This window comes from Symphalangus syndactylus, chromosome 13 (assembly GCF_028878055.3).
Source record: "Symphalangus syndactylus isolate Jambi chromosome 13, NHGRI_mSymSyn1-v2.1_pri, whole genome shotgun sequence".
NCBI classification, from domain to species: Eukaryota; Metazoa; Chordata; class Mammalia; order Primates; family Hylobatidae; genus Symphalangus; species Symphalangus syndactylus.
The window spans coordinates 113,032,860-113,051,219 of NC_072435.2; the positions used below are offsets into that span (position 1 = coordinate 113,032,860).

The following is an 18,360-nucleotide window of genomic DNA, read 5'->3' on the forward strand; positions in this document are numbered from 1 at the left end:
CTCTCATGCTTGCCATGCTTGGGTGCTTTCTGGTGTAGGGGAGCTGAGTCAAAAAGCTGACAAAAGGTGCTCAGGGAAGAAAAAAGAAGTAAGAATAACTATTTTAAGAGAGCAGTAATAATATTTGTTCCGTTCACTTGAAAGTTCCCTTTAAATAGATCCACAACATCTATATAGGCCTGAATCAGTTACAAATGAATTTCAGTAAAGGGAAAACATGTTAAATAGAAAACATAAACTACAATGGCAGAAATAATTCCACATATGTCAGATATACCAGTAATAACAATAAACGTAATTGGGTCAAACTTGAGTAAAAGATCAAGACTCTTCAATTGTATAAAATGTATATGCAGTTGCCCTACCTTAGCATGAATGTGTAGACTAGTACCAAGGACAGGAGGGAAAATATTCATTAAGGTAGGCCTGAGCCTAGTATACATTTGCTGGCCACTTGGAGCTAAAGCACCACAGGTCTGCTTTCATCTGCACAATATAAGTGACTTTCTTCTTAGAATATGTTAGCACCTAGTAAGCATGAAATAAGTGTTGGTGAATAAGTGCTCAACTATTCACACTGAGTACTTATTAGGTTGAAATATATGAAATTAACAGTTTTGCAAAGATCAACTTTTTCAATTTCGTACAGTTCAACTTAATATTTTGAACATTTTTATATGTAAGCACTTTATTGGAAGATCTAATTTTCATTTTTGCAATACGATATGAACGTGACATGACATTATAATTCCCATTTTATAGATGTTAAAATCGAGGCTCAAAGACATTAAGTCATAGGTTATGCAGCTAGTGTCAGTGGTGGGGACTCAAGTCAAGTTTGTCTGAACTCAACGTCTTTGCTTTTCTGATGTTCTAAGCACTGCTATATATTTTTAGATCAACTCTACAATTTTAGTAATTGAAAGTTGAAAGAGATGCTAGGGATTTTCTACTCCAATTCACAATATTGATTTTATAAACCTACAGGGCTCAGGGAACCCTGAAAATCCTGAAATTGTGTGTGCAACTTTTGTGATACGTGCATTTATATGGGGAAAACAGGCCATGGCATTAATACAATTTTCCAAGTATTCCATTACACAATAAATAATAAGGGTAGAAGTCACTGGGTTAACATTACATTTGGCAGATGAGGAGCTACAGGCTCATAGTTAGGAAAGGACTTGCCTAAGATTCTTAGAAACAGAGTCAGAATGAAGATCAAATTTGGGCTATTATGATTCATTCTTGCTTGCTTGCTTGCTTTCTTTTTTTTTTTTTTTTTTTTTTTTTTTTTTGGCAGTGTCTCACTCTGTTGCCCAGGCTGGAATGCAGTGGCACAATCTCGGCTCACTGCAACCTCCGCCTCCTGGGTTCAAGCAATTCTCCTGCCTCAGCCTCCTGAGTAGCTGGGACTACAGACGCCTGCCAGCTAAGTTTTATATTTTTAGTGGAGATGGGATTTTGCCATTTTGGCCAGGCTGGTCTCGAACCCCTGACCTCATGTGATCCATCTGCCTCAGCCTCCCAAAGTGCTGGGATTACAGGTGTGAGCCACCACGTCCAGCTGCAAGATGCTCTTTCTGTCTTGTTATGCTGGAGCTTAACAATTTAAATTATTGCCCAAGCAGTCAAATACTGGCTCACCTCCCTTCCTGGTGAAATACCTCCAAAAATTATCTGCCTCCTGAGGATCAATAACAGGGTATCTGAAGATACCACTACAAGTGAGATGAGGGGGCAAGGCTAACAGATTCTAGTCACTTGTCAAAGTAAATGTTTAAATAATCAATTTCATAATTAGGATAAGAAGCTTAAAATATATATTTAGTGCTGTAAGGGAACCATAGATGATAATGTACTTTTTCAAATAAAAAATCAAATAAAAATAATGATTATGGTATCAGAGACGTCTTCATTTACTCAGCTTTTATCAAGTAACACTTAGGGCTGGGCTCAGTGGCTCATGCCTGTAATCCCAACACTTTGGGAGGTTAAGGCAGGAAGATTATTTGAGCTCAGGAGGTCGAGGCTGCAGTAAGCCATGACTGTGCCACTGGACTCTAGCCTGGGTGAAAAAGTGAGACCTTGTCTCAAACAAACAAATACACAAAAAACAAAACAAAACAAAACAACCAACTGTGCATAGCACAGGACTTGGCACATAATAGGTACTCAGTGAATCAGGTTCTCAATCTCTAAGTCTACAGCTATTGAATGAAGCAGCCCTGTGAGAGGTGAGAGGGAGCAGTGGGGACTGTAGAGAACTGGAGGGCCCATGCCATGTCTGGAGGGCAGTTCCAGCCAGTGGTTGCCATGCAGAAAGCCAAGGCTGGTCTCACTTCACTTCCTGAAAGCAGCTGCAGGGAGGTGATGGCATGGCCCATTACAAATGAATGAATGAATGAGACTTCAGACACTTGGTTAACAAAACTTGGATTCAGGCCAGGTGCCGTGGCTCACGCCTGTAATCCCAGCACTTTGGGAGGCTGAGGCGGGCGGATCACCTGAGACCAGGAGTTTGAGACCAGTCTGGCCAACATGGTGAAACCCCGTCTCTACTAAAAATACAAAATTTAACCAGGCATGGTGGCAGGTGCCTGTATTCCCAGTTACTCAGGAGGCTGAGGCAGGAGCATGGCTTAAACCCGGGAGGCTGAGGTTGTAGTGAGCCAAGATCACACCACTGCACTCCAGCCTGGACCACAGAGCGAGACTCTATCTCAAAAAACAAAAACAAAAACAAAACTTGGATTCAGAAAAAGGAAAGACAATGTGGGGTGGGTCTTAATGGAGTTTGCAAAACCACCAGCGATGAACATGGTCTAATGCTTTGCTACCCAAAGTGTGGTCTATGCACCAGCACCATCAGCATCACCTGGGAGCATATCAGCAATGCAGAATCCCAAGGCGCAGCCCAGACCTATGACTCAGACTCTGCATTTTAGGAAGATCCCCCAGTGGATTTACATGCACACTGGAATTTGAGAAACGCTGGTACAGTTTGCTTCTAAAGCCCGGTGTGACTTTTTGTGACCTACACAAATGGCCATTTTAAAGGAAATTTCAATTCCAACTCAAACTATCACCTGTTCTGCACAAAAAAATGCTTCAGATCCAGGATATCACATTCTTCAATCAGGCTCTGGTCAGATTCTATCAAAGACAGCCCATAGGTATACAAATGAATTGCGTTTGGTTAATACAGTTAAATTTTTCCCCCCAAAATTTGTTACCACCATTTAAAAACTGGAGGTTTCAGGCCGGGCATGGTGGCTCACACCTGTAATCCCAGCACTTTGGGAGGCTGAGGAAGGCGGATCACTTGAGGTCAGAAGTTGAAGACCAGCCTGGCCAAGATGGCAAAACCCTGTCTCTACTAAAAATACAAAAATTAGCTGGGTGTGGTGGTGCGCACCTGTAGTCCCAGCTGCTTGGGAGTCTGAGGCAGAAGAATTGCTTGAACCTGGGAGGCGGAGGTTGCAGTGAGCCAAGATCACGCCACTGCACTCCAGACTGGGTGAAACAGAGTGTGACCCTGTCTCAAAAAAAGGAAAAAAAAGAAAAACAAACAAACAAACAACTGGAGGTTTCGTCAAAGACAGAAATTTCTGGCTTTCTTGGAACCATGGAAGATATGTTTATACTGGGCCTGTGTTCCTGAGTACAGTCCAAACAGCTGGAGTAGGTGGTGGCACCCCCCCTTTAGGTGGGGCATGAGCTCTCTGGTTCCCCTGCAAAACCCTGTGGCCCCCATCATTCATTCGTTTCTTGCAAATAAGTATTTCGCTATAGGCCTTTGACTGTGGGACCCCTGCTAGAGAGTGAGTTTTAAAGGGCAACAAGGAAGGTCACCTTCAGAAGCTACTCAATGAAGGCACAGCATGCTCAGTGATTTGGGTCTTGTCCTAGGTGGTCCTAGTCGATCCAGGTGTTTGATGGGATCCCTACCTCCGCATGAGATCACAGCATCCACCCCAGCTTGTGCCCTGGGGCTGATGCTCAACCCTGACCTTATTCTCCCTGGGTTAAATCTACTGAGAGTGATGTAGCACTTTGCACGATCATCATCTTGATGTCTGTATCTGTTTCTTCTTTCACCTTGGGTGTGCACCAAAGCCCTTCCTGGAGTGACACCTTTCTATCTAAATTGGGCTTTTTCTTTTGATGTCAAACCAGTCCTTGCATACTCATTCTAACAGGAGCTGAGTGGAATGCAACTTCCTTCCTCCATTCGGAGGGAAGATTCAGTCCTAGATCCCCTACAGTTTTTTTTTTTTAGTGACTCTACCTGGTGGTTACCTGAACTGGCTTGGTCTTTATCTCGTGTTGCACCAGCACACCTGGGAAGCCCTTGGAGGACACCCTACCTCAACGCTGCGGGACACATCCCCACCTGAGTCAGCTTTACTGAACAGCTCTGCAAATAGCCCCTGAAATAAAAATCACAGAAGAGAACGGTGTCACCTTCAACAGTCTATAAGCTGATGTCGCAGAGGTTGGAAGGAAGAGTTAAGGGGGAATGTCACAGTTTAAGATCACAGGCACGGGATTCAAATCCTGATTCTGCCATTTACTGACATGTGAGTCGGTCAAGGGCTTCAGCATCTTGGTGCCTGTTTCTTCATCTATAAAATGGAGAGAAACAATAGTCCTGAATCTACTTTGCAGGGCTCTTGTGAAGATTCCATGAGGTAACGTCATGTTTCCCATGCTGCTCTTACCAACATCATATCTTTGCACCATACCCGTGTCTCACCTATGCAATTATTTATTTAATATTTTCCCTTACAATGAACTCACGTTCTATCTTAGATACTATAGCCTCATCCTAAAAGCTAATATCCACGAAATCATGGTATAAATTTGCTAGCTGCTTTTTTTCTATGATCTATCAAAACAAATATTTAATGAGTAAATTTTTTAAAAAATGGCTCCTTGATCTAATCATGAAAACACATGGAACAAATTCACACGAAGTGGCACTGTAACTGACCAGTCATCTTCAAAAGTGTCAAGCCCACGGGAGACAAGGAAAGAATGACAAACTGTCACAGATCAGAGGAGGCAGACAGAAATCAGCGCCGAAAGCAATGTGGGATCCTGGAACAGAAACAGCACAGTAGCGGAGAAAGTGGTGCAATTCCAGTAGGGTGTGTCGTTTAGTTAATATCATGCCATTGTCAATCTTCTGTTCTTGATAATTAGATTATGGTTATGTACATTAACATTGGGGAAACTAGGTCAGGGTATAAAGAAACTCGTTGTACCACATTGCAACTTTTCAGTGAATCTAAAATTACTTCAAAATAAAAGTTTTTCAAAAAATGAGTATCAGTAAAGTGGCTGTTCCCCTTTTCCCCTCTCCTTACCCCCTGGCAACCACTAATCTGCTTTCTGCCTCCGTGGATTTGTCTATTCTGGATACTGCATATAAATGAAATCCTACAAGATGAGGCTTTTTGTGCCTGGCTGCTTTCACTCAGCATCACGCTTTTGAGGTTCATCCACGTTACAGCATATATCAGCACTTCATTTCTTTTAGTGGCTGAGTAATATTCCATTACATAGATGGATAAGCCACTTTTAGTTTATCCACTCATCCATTGAGAGACATTTGGGTTGTTTCCACCCTTTGGCTATTGTGAATAGTGCTATGAACACACATGGAAAAGTTTTTGTTTGAATACTTGTTTTCAATTCTTAAGAAGTACAAGGTTCCCTTGGTGGATAATGGAGATGTTTTGGAACTAGATAGAGGCAATGATCACACAACACTGGGAATGTACTAAATGCTACTTTAAAATGGTTAATTTTATGTTACATGAATTTTACTTCAATGAAATAAAACAATAAAAAATGGGTCCCACCAGCGGAGTAGCCACCATATTTTGGAAACCTGTGCTTATACAGGCCCAGGGCTTAGCATGGTACCTAGTCTGTAACAAGTACATGAAGAACATTGGCTGGTGTCATTATTTATTATTTTGAGACTGGGTCTTGTTGTGTTGCCCAGGCTGGAGTGCAGTGGTGCGATCACAGCTAACTGCAGTCTCCAACTCCTGGGCTCAAGGATCCCCCTGCCTCAGCCTTCTGAATAGCTGGGACTACAGGCACGAGACACCACACTTGGTTAATTTTTTATTTTTTTGTAGAGATGGGGGTCTTGCTACGTTGCCTAGGCTGGTCTTGAACTCCTGAGCTCAAGCGATCCTCCCTCCTCAACCTCCCAAAGTGCTGGGTTTACAGGCGTGAGCCACCGTGCCTGGCTGGCTGGTGTTATTATTACTGCCAGAGACACACAAACTCTCAGCTCCCACTTCAGAGTTTTTTTCTACAGCATCATTGTCATTTCCACCAAGAAAGTTTCTCCAAGTTTAATCTACAACTCTCCTTGGAAGTCAGCAGTAAAATCTCAGGATGCCTGAGATGCTATCATTAGAAAACCTTGCTTTGAAATCTAAGAACCTTTTGCGCTTTGGTAAGACTTGCATGCCTGGCTAGCAGAACACGGCACGCCATCATCATGGGACGATGTGTGACACGCTCAGGGACAATGCAGAGTGGGCATTCAACAGGCACTTACTAGTTACCTGTTGACTGCACACCAAAGCTATTTCAACAGATTATTCAATGAGTCACACCTCCTCAATTAACTGGGTGCTTTATGTAGGACTCCACCCTACAATTTGCAGGCTAAGTTGCAATGCCCTGGCACTGTTCACTTGATTTTATAGTACCCACTCCCATTTTCTCAAAGTACCTTGGGTGTTTGAAATGAAAGCAAACGCCTGATTTATTTTGAGGATTTCTTAAGGACCTTACAGAAAACTGAAGACACACCAGCATGTCCTGGATCCAGGAAGCAAAATGGAGACATTCCAGGATGTCCCAACTCAGGGAAACTTCTTTTTGCTCAGAGCTGATGAACTGGGATTGGTCTCACTCACCATTACTGGTGAGCTCTTCCTCTTTCCCCTCATCTGTGCTAGTTGTGCTCCATCCTTTGCCCCCAGATTCATTCTCCAAACTTATCTGGGCTCCCGAAAAGGCTGACCTCTATGGACATCAAAAGGTCTCTTGGCTGGGCGCAGTGGCTCGAGCCTGTAATCCCAGCACTTTGGGAGGCCGAGGCAGGCGGATCACGATGTCAGGAGATCAAGACCATCCTGGCTAACACGGTGAAACCCCGTCTCTACTAAAAATACAAAAAAATTAGCCGGGCGTGGTGGCGGGCGCCAGTAGTCCCAGCTACTCGGGATGCTGATGCAGGAGAATGGCATGAACCTGGGAGGCTTTTGCAGTGAGCTGAAATTGCGCCACTGCACTCCAGCCTGGGCGACGGAGCGAGACTCCGTCTCAAAATAAAAAAAAAAAAAAAGTCTCTTGCCCTCTGGCCATCTGATTGGGTTTGGCCAATGGGACGTGGAGACAGGAGATGAGGGAGAAGCAGAGAGGCCAGGGTATTTCTGTCTCTGCTCTCTCCCTCTCTTAGTGCTGTAGTCTGGCAGGGTCTGCATTCCCTTCTGAGTATAGCTTCTACAGGGACCCTTCCCTTCGCCAGCATCCCCACTCCATTCCATGACCCAAAGGGCTTCGGTAACACTGTTGCTTCCCCCTGCTCCTTCAGGCCTGGAGTGGCAACTGCTGCCCTGGTTGCTAGTCCCTGAGTACTTCAGCACCCCCTTGTTGGTGCCTTAACAACTGTGTCCATAAGCTGCTCCTTAATTAAATTATCTTGGAAATCCCGGCTGCAGGTGCCTGCTGTTTCCTGCTTAGACCATGACTGACAAATCTTCACCTCCATTGCCTGTTGGGAGGAGGGATGAGGAATATCAGAAGGAACCTGGATAGTCAAGGGCATGACATGTCTAAGCCAAGTCATCCTAATCACCAACCTCATCCTTGCCGAGAAACTGATGGAGTAGCCTGCATGTGCCAAGCATTTAATGGTCTCAATAATGCAGTGAAGTGGAATTATTCCTGTGTTTACAGAAGAGGAAAATGAGATTTACAGAGAGATTAAATAACTTGCCAAGGTTACACAGTGAATAAATGGCAGTGGTTGGATTTGAACCCAGCTTTGATGGGCTTCAGAATCCTGCCTCTTCTCCATCATCCAGAGGGGTCTAAAGTGTTCAAGAACCTGCTGAGCATGGTGGCTCACGCCTGTAATCCCAGCACTTTGGGAGGCCCAGCTGGGTGGATCGCTTGAGCCCAGGAATTTGAACCCACCTTGGGCAACATGGTGAGACCCCGTCGCCAGAAAAAATTAGCCAGGTGTGGTGGTGCACACCTGTAGTCCCAGCTACTCAGGAGGCTGAGGTGGGAGGATCACCTGAGCCAGGAAAGTTGAGGTTACAGTGAGCCATCATCATGCCACTGCACTCCAGCCTGGGCAACAGAGTAAGACCGTGTCTCAGAAATACATACATACATACATACATACATACATACATACATACATAGTGTTCAAGAGCCGATGTCATGGCACTGAACACTCTGGAGGGGAGAGGCATGGGCCTGGGAGAAAGCTTGCTATCAGTGAGAAGGAGGTCAGAGCTTCAGTTTTGCACAACCCTCTGGAGCTCAAGTGCATTCACGCACGCCCGGGCTATACCGCCAGCCATGGAAAAACCAACTTTGGAAGCTATTCCAGGAACAAACCTCAAGCTCATTTCTCAGTCCCTCAAGAGGCCCTGAGCCTGTTCTGTTGCTGACAGAGGGAACTGTCGCCTGCTCACTGCTCAATGCCCCTGATGTAATGAGCACCGCCAAAGAGGGCTCGATTGGGATGCTAAACAGCCGTAAATGACATTGTCACCAGCCTTCATAAAGCATGGTGACTCACAGTGCTAATTAAAATGCTGAGGGAAAAATGTAAAGAGAAACTGCCATGAAAAACAGTGACATTCTGCTAAACTGCAGGATTATTTCTTCCAGGAAAAAAGAGGGAGAGAGAGATGTGTGTGTTCATGAGTGTGCGTATATGCGTGTGCACATGTATTCGTGTGTGGGAGGTGAGGGGATAGAAACGAGAGGCTAAATATTATTCTGCTAAGAAACTTGGAAAAATTTAACATGGAGGAAAGTTGAAAGCCAGTCTTGCCTCCCAACTTTTTTATGATAAAGTATTTAAACAGAAAATGTAAAAGAATGGTGTTTAATTCAACAGCTATTAGCATTTTCATATTTACCTACTTGTCTTTCTGTATCAGTCATCTATCTATCTATCTATCTATCTATCTATCTATCTATCTATCTATCCATCCACCCACCCACCTACCTACCTATCTACCTACTTACCTATCTACCTACCTAGCTATCTATCCATCCATCCATTCATGTACCTATCTATCTACCTACCTATATACCTATCATCTGTCTATCCATCTATCTACCAATCTATCTACCTACCTATCTGTTATCTATCTATTCATCTATCTATCTACCTATCAATCATCTACCTACCTATTCTATCCTCTAGCTATTATCTATCTATCTATCTATCTATCTATCTATCTATCTATCATCTATCTGTCATCTATCTACCTACCTACCTACCTCTCCATCTATTATCTATCTACCTATCTACTTACCTATCTTCACAATGAACCATTTTAGAACAAGTTGCAGAATCATGATGTCTCAGCTCTAAATTCTTAAGCACACATCTTCAGCGTAGAGACAGACTCCCACAAAACCCACAGTACCATTATTACACCTAAGAAAATTAACTATATACTGTACTTGCACAATTTCCCCAAATACTCAGTTAAGGTTGTTTTCTAAACAATGACAATTCAAGTCATAATCTCATCCCTGTTGGTTAGGAGAGAGAAGCAGACAAGCTGCTTCCCAGAAATAGGTGTCAAGGGTTCTTGCGAAGGAAGAGTTTTAGCGTCATGGAGGCTGGTTCCCATCATAAGAGTCATCAGATGAAGTACATGGGGCACAATGCTTGACTTAGATGTCAGTTTTGAACCAGATAGGGAATCCTGATCACACCATATTGTTTTTTTAAAATAGCCCTCCTCTAAACTAAAACTAAATCTCCACATTTTGGGCTGGGCTCATGCCTGTAATCCCAGCACTTTGGGACGCTGAGGCAGGAGGATCATTTGAGCCCAGGAGTTCAAGACCAGCCTGGGCAACATGGTGAGAATCCATCTCTACAAAAGCAAAACAAAACAACAGTGAAGAAACAAACCAACCAACCAACCAACCAACAAACAAACGAAAACCAAATCTCTACATTTCATCCAATGTCATCACCCATTTTAGCCAAAAAAAATGTGGCTCTCAATGACTTCTTGCTGTTTCTGAAATTCAACTGCATCCTCAAAAGCCCAATAAGATATCACTAGTAGGGAGATTCAGAAAGAAATATCATGCTTTCTGAAGGCAAGTCTTGAAGAAGGGACCCTCAAGAAATCCTAGACCTTGCCGGCAGCTGGAAGTGAAAACATTTATCTACATATATGAGTTTGGCATGTTTGTTACAAAGATCATCAAAATCAATAAAAATATCAAGCCAAGAAACCCATCCAGTCCCATTATTTTATACCATGCTTTGGGAGAAAGAAAGAGATTCCACTGCAGTGACTACCATGATATTAGAGGCAAAATGATAACTGAAGGTATTGCCAGCTAAGACTTATAACGAACAAGCACACAGATGCTAGCGATTGTGTTCATTACCTGATTTCTGGCACATGAACATAATTGGCTTTCATTTTTCTTACTGAATATTCCAGAGCTGAGATACTGCTTCAAAAAAATTAAAGAGAAAAATATGCCCAAAATATGTCAGTTGCTATCGAGTACTATTCTGATTTATCCCCGGAGGTTACGTTTTTTTAATGCTGAAAATTCCTGGAAATGACATAGAGCCCAGTGTGATCCATGTGGCTGTTTTAGTGACTAAATAGGACGGACTGCCCACATCATTTACCCCACTACACCTAGTTATTGGTGAGTGGATACCTGTTTTGGACACCATGAGCTGCCTTGAGCGTAGGGACTCTGTCTTCCTTTTCTTTATGCGGAAGCCTCTCTTGTGGGGACTGGCACAGAGCTGGGAGCTCAGGGTGTGTTTGTTAAATGAAGTGGTTAACTTCAATCTCGTTTATGACAAGAAATACTTTAGCTGGGAAACGACGGTTGTACATGGATACTATGTGAAGTTGCATAAGCTTTTTGAATTCACGATATTCCTTCTTCATTTCCAACTGGAAATGGGTTTCAGAAGGGCTCACCTTTTTAATCCTCATGGTAGCAAAATTTAGCTGTCAGGTTTTGAATAAAGAAGAGATTCTCGAGTATTATTTAATGCCAGTGGGCAAATGTTCCCAGCAGAAGCTGAAACGCTTTTCAGGGCACCTCTGAAAATCTGTAGGCTCCTGAAGCATCGTGGATGGTCAAAAAGAAAAGGCTCATCGTTCCCAGTTAATTCCAGTCTTAGTAGGTAACAGAACATGCAAATAAGAGGTGGGAAATGCCCAGGCTGGAAATGGGAACTTTGCCCCTTGCAAAGGACTTCTGTATTTTCCACCCAAATAGGGCCACCTTTCTCTTAGGAAATGTCAGCAGAAATCATAAATGCAATTGATGGATGACAATTGGGCCGATGTTGCTCTCAGGTAAGGCAGAAGATGTTAAAGCTGAAAAGGTCTTTGAGGGAAGTGAGTCCTGGGATTGTAAACTAAAATGCCTTGAAGGGCCGGACAGGCAAATTAAACAATATTGAATGGTGAGGCTGGTGACCTAAAGGAAAAAAAAAATACTCTCCAAACAAAACCCAACAAAACAACACCCCCAATCCAAACAAACAGAAAACAAAAAAAAGCCCTCTGCCAGACTAACAGAACATAACTGCACGTCTCTCAAGGGAGATGCCCTTTAGTTCCAACTCCATTTCACAGATAAGAAAACAGAGGCTGAACAAGAGAAAGGGGCTCAGACTACACCAACTGACTAACTCTTTTTATTTTAAAAAATTAATTAATGAATTAATTTATTTATTTTCGAGACAGGTTCTGGCTCTGTTACCCAGGATGGAGTGCAGCAGCACAATCTCAGCTCACTGCAACCTCCGCCTCCTGGGCTCAAGCTATCCTTCCACCTCAGCCTGCTGAGTAGCTGGGACCACAGGTGCACGCCACCACACCTGGCTAATTTTTTTGTAGAGATGGAGTCTCACTCTGTTTCCCAGGCTGGGCTCGAATGCTGAGCTCAAACAATCCTCCTGCCTCAGTCTCCCAAAGTGTTGGGATTACAGGCGCGAGCCACTGCGTCTGGCTGGCTAACTCTTTTTAAAATTTCTTTTCTTTGTTGTGATCACTGAGATGGGCTCGACGCCTTTTCCTTTCCAGAGTTACACACACACACTATCCCATTAAATCCTCCTAACAACCCCCTGTAGTACTTATAATCTCTGCTGTATGAATGACATGCCGGAGAGTCAGAGATGTTAACTCTCTCACTCTGAGTCACAGAATCCACAAGTGCCCAAGCCGGCCTCTGACGTTTCCTAAGATGATTCTCAGTGTGAGGCCCTGTCTTTCAACCTGGCTGCTGCTGGCCCAGTTTGGCACCAGGGACCCCATCCCTGAAAGGGTGCCACAAATCAGGCTATGGGCTTTGATGCCACCTCCTCTGAGAAGTCCTCCCTGATTCCCTCAACCACCTATCCTGGGTCCTACCACAGCACCTCATCTCCACCTCTGTTGCAGAAACTTCACGCCAGGTACAGGGCTTGTCTGGTGCTCACCACTTAGCCAGACTGCAGGCTTCATTAGAATGGGGCTCATACCACCTTTATCTGGGCACCTGCCCTTGGGGCCCAGCACTGGCCTTGCCATTTAACATGTATCATGACACATACGATAAATGTGCTGACGTCTGCTGCCGAACGGCCCACGATAACTGCTGTTCACCCTTAGCATCATATGACTGTGCCAAGACCCATGTCCACTATACCCTGTTAACCATACTTGAATTAGAGACTTAGGGGCACTTTCTGTTGATACATCATTTTCATTTAAAAGATTCGAATGGGCTCAATTTTCCAGCATTGCCGGGTGCTGCTCATCATTCTTCTACCTTAAGAACAGGCATGTGAGCAGCATAAACATGCTTGCAAAGCCTGGGTGGAAGGCCGATGGGCTGTTGAAACGAGCTCAAACCAATGGCTTTGGTGAAATCAATGGTAGTTAAACTGGGTTTATTAGCTCTGTGATTACTTCTTTGCAGAAGTTATACCTGATAGGTCACTTATAGAAGGAATTTTTCTAGGCCTGGCATGGTGGCTCACACCTGTAATCCCAGCACTTAAGGAGGCCGAGGCAGGCAGATGGCTTGAGCCCAGGAGTTTGAGACTAGCCTGGGCAACATGACAAAACCCCGTCTCTACAAAAAATACAAAAATTAGCCTGGTGTGGTAGCACATGCCTGTAGTCGCAGCTACTCGGGAGGCTGAGGAGAGATGATCATTTGAGCCCAGGAGGTCGAAGCTCCTTCCCTCTGAAAGGGAGAGATCAAATAGTGGGGCTAATGTCCAAGATAAGATGTGAACTCAGGGCTGACACCCAGCAAGGTCAAGGTGGGAGGAATTGTTTTCAGTTTCCTCTGAGCAGTTGGTCTAATTTAGAATGACAACCAGAAAGATGAAATTAAATTTCTTTAAAGTCCAGCATTTACGGGGCTTGTACTGAAGGAAACATGAAGTTATCATCGGTGAGGATTGAACAATGAGTCAAGACACTGAGGTTCTATCCCAGCTTGGGCAGTAATGTGCTGTGTGACTTTCATCGAATCACATGCCTTTTCTGGGCCTCAGTTTCCCAATTTGTACAAGGAGGGTGACAGACAAAAACTGAGGGTATTAGAATCTCCTGGAGCAGCCTTGTTAAAAATATAGACATTTCCAGTCTCCCCCAGGGATGCTGATTTGGTAGATTTAGGGTGGGGTCTGGCATCTTTGCTTTTAACCAGTGACTTGCTGTATTCTGACACTAAAGGTCCACTGGGCTGATGTTTGGCGTTTGCTGGATTAGATGACGTTTAAATGTTATCATATATTAGAACGAGGAAAATGGTCATGTCTATAACCTATGTGGTGTTAACCACACAAGCCCACACTGATCCGTGGCAGGAAACATGCCCCTCTGTTCAAACAGTCCAGATTAAAATGGGTCCTGAAATGCCAAATTCAACTTCCACAAATTCCAGTTTCTAACGGGAAAAAGCCCCAGTTCTCATGAGCACGGATTGTTGCCTGTGGCTTTTAACCACATTCCAAGCCCTGCACAGACCCACAGAACCTGAGTGACAGGCAACACATGAAGTCTTGTCATAAGACACCCCAAAACATCTGCAGATTGTGAGTGCAACAGGCACAGCCAAACCCATCTGTGCTCACAATATGCAGGCAAATTGACCTCCAAATCTTCCTGCCTCCTGGGAAATCAGCAGCCCTCCCAGTGGGGAAGTTTCTGGACAACTGAGTGGTACCTCGGACAACTCTTTGCATCTTACTCACAGAGACCCACTGGGAACAGCCTAACCCATCACGAAACCCCCGCCCTCTCACTCTTCTCCGTGCGGTCCTTCCCCAAGGAAGACAGAGACTCCTGGGGACTGGCTTTGGCCATTTGGGAAAAATAAAGAGACAGAAAGGGCAAAAAGCGGGCTGCTCTGAAAGCCACGATGACACTATTGGCCCCAAATGGCTCCATGGGACACTCTTCCCTCTGTTTTGGGTTCCCTTCCTTCCTTACAATCACCAGTCTTGGCATACCAGCATTGTTTCCAGAACCCTTTTCACATACATAATCACAAAGTCTTCAAAACAGCCCCGTGTGGGAGTTACTGTTCTCATTTTACAGATAACAGAACTGAAGCTCAGAAAGGTTAAGTGATCAACCTGAGGTCACACAGCCATGGAGTGAGCTAAGCTTGGCCTCGAGCTGAGGTCTTCACCAGGTCTCTCTACCACACTGCTCACTCTTTCTCTACATGATTTGGGACTTCGGGGAAAAAAATCACACAATTTGTGGAGACAAAGCCATGCCCCTGACCATAGCGTTGGCCTCTGGCTGAACAGATGTTATCAGGAAATACAGCTGTGTGTGCTAAGGTTCGGGCACATGCCAGACTGCCTAGGTGCCCAGATGCATGCAAAATGCCCCCAATTAAGAAGCCGAAAATTGGGGTTGAGGTCTCGGGTAGTGCCACTTACCAGCTAGGTGACTATGGGTAGGTAGTTTGGTTTGCCCCACCTCAATTTCCGCAGCTGCAAAATGGAATTCAGATGGCTGCACTGGCAACCTGAAAGTTGTTAAGAGGCTCCAGGTGAATAATATGTGTGACAGTGCCTTGGAGCTGTCAGTGACAGAGCCATGTGCCCTCAGGGCGCTTCTGAAATACAGGCTAGTGGAAAGGGGCCGGGGCCTCCATGGCGCTGCTGGTGGGGCAGACACCCCCTCCTCCTTCAGAGACCTGCCGAGGTTTCTCAAACCATCCGCTGAGATGCCTTGAGGGCGGAGAATGGACGCGACCCCTGCGCACTTGGGGAGCTGCCACAAGAGCCCTTTTCCTATTTTATCTTCAGTTCTGAAAAAATAACGGGGGAAAAAAATCTATGCTCCAGAGCTGCGTCAGTGTTCCCTGGTGTTTACGAATTTCTTGCGTTTCCCCGACCCCAATTAGAGAAGCACTGAAGAAAGGGAGCAATTTTCCCTCATTCCTCTGGGGAGGAGCGGTCTGGGGGCTCCTTTCTGCTGTCTCCCAAGGTCCTGGGTCGCCAGAGGTGAGATGAGGCGCCTATGGGCGCGCTCGCCTGCACCGCACCCTTGCCTAGCAGCGTCCCTGAGGACCCTCCTTCTGTGGTGACTGCGTGCGCGCTTTTCTTAGGCCTGAGCGCAGGGTTTGAGCTGGGCTATGGGAGTAGAGGGAAGAATCCCATGTGTCTTCCCCAGGATTACTGGGGTAGAGATGGAGGCGAGAGCAATCTTCCGCAGCCTGTAGTACCCTGTGGGGTAGACCCCCCAGTTCCTACTGGCGGGAAACCCTAGACCTGCGTGTGAGTCTCCCAGATCCGGTCCCAGAGCATTACAATAATGGTAAAATATATATATATATAAAATCAGCAACACTTCCTGCGTTAAGAACGCTTACCCTGACTTCATATTCACATTTATGATTTTTTAAGGTCCTCACGACAGCCCCACGAAAAAGGTACTGTTTCTCCATTTTACAGATGAGAAACTGAGGCTGGGAAAGATGAAGAGACTTACGGAAGGTCGCGCAACAAGTAAAGGGTCGATCTAGGACCAGAACCCAGGGGAATCACTGGAAAGGTTCCTGCCCTCCTCGACTGCCTTCTCCGTGAGAGCCTCTCCTCCCTGGATGTCTACTCCAGACAGCCTGATGCGGAGCTTGGAGAGCCATGAGCTCTCTGGTCACAGTGCCCTGGGGGTGGGGGCGAGCGTCTGGCGTCCTCTGGGGCGCAGTCCCGAGAGAGCCCCTTCTGGGACCTCGGACGCAAGGCCCCTGAGTGGCCCTGGAAGTCGGATCCCCCGGGGACCCTGCTCCGACCCTTGGCCACCTGGAAGCAACCTCATCGAGCGCTCGTGCCACTGCCCAGCCCCGAACCGCGGCGGAGCGCGCCCCTTGGCCTCCCTAGAGCCTCCTTCGCGGGAGAAGCACAACTTTCCCAGGTTCTGGAGACGGCGCTCTTACACCCCAATCTCGCCCAGACGGAAGAAGTGAGAGGTGCGGGCGGCCCCGCCATGACCGCGGGAGGAGAGCGCAAGGAGGCTCCTCGCAAAGTTGGAGGCCAGGCCGGAGCGATGTTCCGGGGAGCGGAGCCCTCCCAGCCTCGGGCCCCCAGCCGCGGACAGCTGGCGGTGCCAAAGACTCCGCCATTACCTGCGGCTCGCAGTTGTGATTCGGCCGCAGAGTCGGGCACCGAGGAAGGCGTAAAGTTGAGCTTGGGCCGGTACAACGGTCCCCAGGGACTGGCATCCCCCAGCCCGGGCTGCCCGCGGGAGGGTAGCGAGCTGTGCCAAGGGCTCCGCCATTACCGCCAGCGCACAGCTCGGAGCCAAGCGCGCGGCTGAGGAACGACTGGGGTCCTGCAAAGTTGGAGCCTGGGCGCGTAGACCCCCGGACCGGAGCCCCCGGCCTGAGGCCGCCCGCTAGGAGGAAAATGAGGCCGCCCGAACCAAGTTGGGACACGCAGCAAAGCCCAAGCCTTCCGCGCACACCAGGGGCTCGGGAGGGAGCGGGGAGCCCTGGGGACTGAGAAGGGGCGCGGGACGCCTGGATCAGGAACTCACCTGCCGCCGAGCCGGGCAGCGCCGAGGCTGCCTCTTCGCGCTGCGCACCCTCCCGCCCGCCTCCTACTCCTCCTCTTCCTCCCGGGCGCCCGCGGCCGCCGCGCTCCGGGTTCTGAATCCTCCGAGTCCGCCGCCCCGCGCGGCTGGAGGGCGCCGGTTGCACCCACTCGCCTCCTGGTAGGAGCCGCGCGCGTCCCTCCTCTTCCCCTCCGCTTTGTGCCTCCAAGATCCCTCCCCGCCCCCTCTCCCCTATCCCCCACTCCTCCCTTCTCTTCTGCCCTCCTTTGCGTCCCCTCCCTCAGCCTCGGCGAACCCAAGTTCGGGACGGAGGCTGCGGGCTTTCCCGGCGCAGTGCTGGGCGCCCCGCGCGCGCCCCTGGCTCACCCCGTCCGCTCGGCCGCTGCTCGCTGCCCGGCCGCCCCTCAGAGGAGCCGCGGCGCTAAGTAGCTCCTCACCCAGCGGCTGGAAACGCGGCATAAATATGAAGGGACTGAGCCGTGAGCTCAGCGAGGGTCGTGAGGGGGAATTTATTTCTTAATGTCCCTCCTTTATCCTATCATCGCTGAAACGAATTAGCAGTGACGTCCAACCCGACTGGTTTATGGGTGTGGGGAGGGAGACGTCGCAACCCTCATTAAAAGAGCCACTCTGGTCTCCAAAGCATACATCTTTTATATAACCTAATTTCCATTTTTTTTTCTATCAGGAAACACACACACACACATACACACACACACACACACACAATGACAATTTCTGGGAGCCTGGAGAGGGTTGAATGTAGTAGCCGCGCAAGGGAGGGCAGGTCTATTTGTGCAGAGAAGGCCCCATGGGAGGCAGGGATGGTTATTTCTGCCTCTACATCAGGTTGGGATAGCATTCCTTAATGGGACAGTGGAACACACAGCCCCCCAGGTTGGGCAGTGCTGGGAGCCCCTCCCAGGAGCCCGCAGAGGTTGCAGCCTGGGTTCTGGCCTTGGCTCTGGGGTGGACAGACGGAGAAAGGCAGCCTGTTCAG

At 47.1% G+C, this 18,360-nt stretch overlaps 1 protein-coding gene across 2 annotated transcripts in view; it reads right to left on the reverse strand.

The window, feature by feature from the left end:
• The window catches only part of NOS1 (nitric oxide synthase 1), a 151,538-nt gene extending 133,590 nt beyond the window's left edge, over nt 1-17,948 (reverse strand). For both annotated transcript variants that reach the window (XM_055236051.2, XM_055236050.2), the window contains exon 1: nt 17,727-17,948. The gene's annotated coding sequence lies outside the window, so the exon portion shown is untranslated. The remainder of the gene's footprint in view (nt 1-17,726) is intronic.
• Nucleotides 17,949-18,360: the final 412 nt, after the last annotated feature.